The 4,700-nt window shown below is 42.5% G+C and overlaps 1 pseudogene; it reads left to right on the forward strand.

Moving 5' to 3' along the window:
* Positions 1–31: 31 nt before the first annotated feature.
* On the forward strand, positions 32–4,339 carry LOC146512650 (uncharacterized; annotated as a pseudogene).
* Positions 4,340–4,700: the final 361 nt, after the last annotated feature.

Here is a 4,700-nt window from a genome sequence, read left to right on the forward strand (position 1 = left end):
AGCGGACAGATTCCCGGTAAGCGGTGAATGAGTGCGCGAAATAGCGAAATAAAAACCATCCTGTCTCGACAGGATTGCGCACTTTCATGGTAGACTGCGTACTCTTGTTTGTAGATGAGAAGAAAGGTAACGGTCTAATGCTGACTAACAGCGCCCCCACCTGGCTCCTCTGTGTTTTTGTTTGTCTTGTGTAACAACCATGCCGACCCCTCTCCCCGCTGTCATCGGTTTGTGCTCTGTGGCCGGGATGGCACTAATCTTGAAGATAAAGGTTGAAAACCGGACGTTAAGCAGCCTTCTGAGCCAGCATGTAGCGGTGAAGGTTGTAGGCTGGCTGGGCAGGCGGCAGAGAAGGAAACTTGAAGCAGACACACTCAAAGTCAAAGAAGTCCAACAGGAGACGCTGCTGAAGCGCTTGCGTAAAAACGGAGATACGTATATGGAAGACCGTACGACTTCAGCTCAATAAAAGGTAAGCAGTGAAGTAGATGGCGTTAGTTTAGCAAGCAGGTAGTGTGAAGACATTTGTGTTTATTCAGTGTTAACGCTTGGGAAGACCGGGGTGACACATTAAAGGAAAAAACTCGTGCACCAGCTGCCACCAGAGTCCTTAAAGAACGGCGACAAATCACAACTTCATATTGATTTGATTCCTATTTTAGATGTGTTGCTATCCAAAAATAATTAAAGCTGCATCTATCTGTTCACAATTTTTATTGTTTTGTGAGCAAGTCAAGCTTTTTTAAAATTTCTTTTTATTTTGTTTTAAACCTGTGTCATCAAATTTATTGTTTTCAATGAACAAATGTCCCCGAGACATTTTCAGCGTACAGGTGACTAAAACAGCATTTCATGCATTGAGTGGAATTTGGCTTGTTTTGTAGACTTAACTCCATGTGCTGATTTGTTATTTAGTTGTGCCAAAGGGTTTCCAAATGAATTAATTTTATGTTATTACAGTAATATTTGTAGGAAATATTGGAGGGAAGAGGAATAATGCTGTAAGTCAAAATCAGTTTATTTTTCTCATATTTTTCTCATTTTTTGTCAGATAATTGACACTGAAAACACATGTAGCCTGTACACCTGTAGCGAGATGAAATCAAATACAACTACCATCATTTATGTTTATATGTGTATTATTAACGTTACAGTCATATTTTTTTTTTAGTATCACTCTTTCATTCCTGTACTACAACACCCTTAGTATTGATTTAAAAAGTACTACACTATTTCTATGATCATCTGAGATGAAAATTATCCTGATTACCACAGAGTTAAGATGCCTACTTGTGACTTTCTCTTTTTCTTCCCCTCCACAATTTCATTGCTTCACTTAAATAGCTTTGATATAGAAGCTGCTGCGTGCTGTGTGTCTTGCTGGAGTGTGAATTTACTTGTGTCCATGGTTCACCTGCCTATGCCCTGTGCACATATAGCAGCAGTATCATATAGTCTGTGGATGAGAGTGTGGTTTCTGAGAGGACCACCAACTCATTTCTGCTTGTTGTAATGTTGCTGTTTAAACTATTCACAGCAGGCCAGGGTATTAAATGACCCTGAGTATACTGGGAAATGTCCCAGTGTTCCCGATGGGCACGGACAATGCAGCAGGTCCTGAGAATTGCGATGCTGAAATTGGGGACTGTTTGATACTTGTGCTTAAATGATGAAAGATAAATTAGAGGTGTCAATACAGTTTTGATTTAAATCATGAAATCTCTTTATTTTCTAGATATTAAAGAATTTCAGGCATGCCATCCTATTACTACATACACGCACTATCAAGACCTAATCAACCGCATCGCAGCTGGAGAAGAGAAGCTCATCATTGCAGAGAAGCCATTAATTCTGGCCATGACCTCCGGGACATCAGGATCCAGTGCCATGCTGCTCAGCACTAAGGACACCAACACTGAGTTCTTCCTGCAGGTGAAGTCACTCCTTAATGATGATGATGACGGTGTAGCCCATGTGCTGCGCAAGGAAATTTTACTAATAATACTCGCTGTGTGTTTCCATCAGGGAGTGACTGTGTGCTTAGATGCCATGCAGCAGGCATTCCCTGAGACCAAGAGCCTTCAACGCACCACCAAGTTCTTTTACACTCCTACTTTTCGGCAGTCTGAGGCTGGAATTCCCATCGGACCAAACTCCTCGACACCAGCCTCCTCACGCCACATCCTAAACCTGTACACAACTCCAGCACCTGCCTTCAAGGTACAATCAGCAAGCCTAACAAGTGGTCAGCCTTTGTGTGACCGATTCGGTAATAAAATCTTATGTTTCTTCAGGTTCCCAGTGAGAAGGACACGCTCTATTTGCATCTTCTTTTTGCGCTGAAAGATCCTAATGTGGGAACTCTGGAGTCCAACTTTGCCTCCACAGTTTTCTATGCCTTCAGTGCCCTACAGGTACCCAGTTGTTTGTCTGGAATGAGTTACTTTTGTTGTTTTTGTGTTTTTCTTTCTTTTTTATGTGAGTAGAGGCATAAAAACAGGACTTAATGGGAAACCGTAAAGTATGTAAAGTAATTCATCCATTCCATCCTTCAAAGAAAAGCATTAGCAATGTTATTTCTTGTCTATTTTAAGAGACAACGTTTCATTGAGCAGTAGCAGGCTGTTGTTGTCCTTCACATGTGCCTCATTTCGTTCTCACTGGGACATCATCTAGTAAAACAAGATGAAATCTTGAGTCAGGTGTTTAGCTCCCACTGACTGATTAAAACATTTGTGTTAATTGCTTTATGAATAAAGGCTTGGGCAAGTCATTTCTCCCTAATATGCTCTCGATCTCATAGGAGCGTTGGCAGGAACTTGTGGAGGACATTGAACGGGGGAAAATCAGCACTGCTCTGTCTCTGGAGCCCAAAGTGAGGGCCAAGCTTGAAGCGCTAATGAAGCCAGACCCACAGAGAGCTGCCCCAACTCCGGGCCCACTTCCAGGACGGCTTCAGGGGGATTGCCAAGCGCCTGTGGCCTCATCTGAACCTGGTCCTGGCAGTGGACTCAGGCTCCAATCAGATCTACGGTGAAATGTTGAGGGAGAGTTACTGCAAAGGAGTGCCTTTCTACTCGCCCTTCTATGCTGCTACTGAAGGTAATAGCCTTCATTTACATTTTTAAGCTGTTTAATTAAAAACCGTTGCAGTTGGGCATTTGTAGGGTTTCTATATGTGGATGAGGTCAGCATTTGCTCTCATTATCTGTGCCCCTGCAGGTTTAATTGGGGTGAACCTGTGGCCTCAGGAGTCAGAAAGACGTTACTTGCTGTGCCCTCGCTCAATGTTCTGCGAGTTCCTCCCAGAGAGCAGCCTGGATGAGGAGGCCCCTCACACTCTGCTGATGGAGGAGGTGAAGGAGGGAGAAAACTATGAGCTGCTTGTCACAAATGCTTCAGGACTTTACAGGTTTGATTTCATCTACAAACAAATATAAATAACTGCAGCTGTATGTTTACGTCCTCATGATTGTGATGGGTCACACTGCATTTTAACATGTTCTAAATCTGTTTAAGTTTGTCACTTGACACTGACTCTCAACATCAGCAAAACTAGAGAGATGATAGTGGACTACCGGAAACTACCAGTCAGAGAACACCAGCCCATCCACATCAACGGTGTCAAGGTCGAAAGGGTCAGCAGCTTCAAGTTCCTTGGAGTCAACATCACCGAGGACTTCTCCTGGACCCTTCACACAGACACTGCTATCAGGAAAGCTCGCCAGCGGCTTTACTTCCTGAGGAGGCTGAGGAAGTTTAGCATGAATGCCAACATCACCTCAAATTTTTACAGGTGTGCAATTGAGAGCTTGCTGACGAGCTGCATCACAGTTTGGTACGGAAGCTGCTCTGCCAGCAGCCGTAAAGCACTACAGAGGGTGGTGAAGGCAGCAGAGCACATCACTGGCACGAGGCTTCCTGCCATTCAGGACATTTACCTCCAGCGATGCCTCCATAAAGCACACAGCATCATCAAGGACCACAGCCACCCAGCACATCAGCTGTTCTCCTTGTTACCATCTGGCAGACGTTACAGGAGACTGTCTGCTCGGACTACAAGACTTAAAAACAGTTTTTACCACCAAGCCGTACGACACCTCAACCACAACACTTAAACACACACAACACAGCACTCAGAAGCTACCCTGTAGCTTCACAAGTACTCTGTTTAATCTGCACTGGTCACTTCACTTTATTGTCATTGATATTTATATTTAAAGTGCAATACTGTAATTTTCTGCTGCTCATTCCTGTGCAATATCCCATCTGCCCTCCCGTCATATTTCTTTTCAAGATTTTCTTTTTAATCACTAGTGTACATATATTTATAGATACATATATATTTAGTCATCTTTTCTCTTTACCATGTCTCTCTAATATTTAGCTCCTTACTATTTTTATATTTTTATATTTATTTATTATATTTTATTATATTTTATTATATTTTCTGTACTGTATCATGCTGCTGAGTGACTGCTGCTCGTCAAACACATTTCATTGCAATGTTGACCCTGTGCTAACTTGCATATGACAATAAAACTTGAAACTTGAAACACTTCACTACTTTTAGGTTGGACATCCTTTTTTCTTAATTCTTCACAGCAAAGATTCAACACAGTACTGGAAACATTCCAGAGAGAATTTGGTCAGTGTTGACATGATGGGAATCTCCCGTTCCACAAATGCTCTATTGGACT

The sequence above is a fragment of the Neolamprologus multifasciatus genome, chromosome 8 (assembly GCF_963576455.1).
Source record: "Neolamprologus multifasciatus chromosome 8, fNeoMul1.2, whole genome shotgun sequence".
In the NCBI taxonomy this organism is placed as follows: domain Eukaryota; kingdom Metazoa; phylum Chordata; class Actinopteri; order Cichliformes; family Cichlidae; genus Neolamprologus; species Neolamprologus multifasciatus.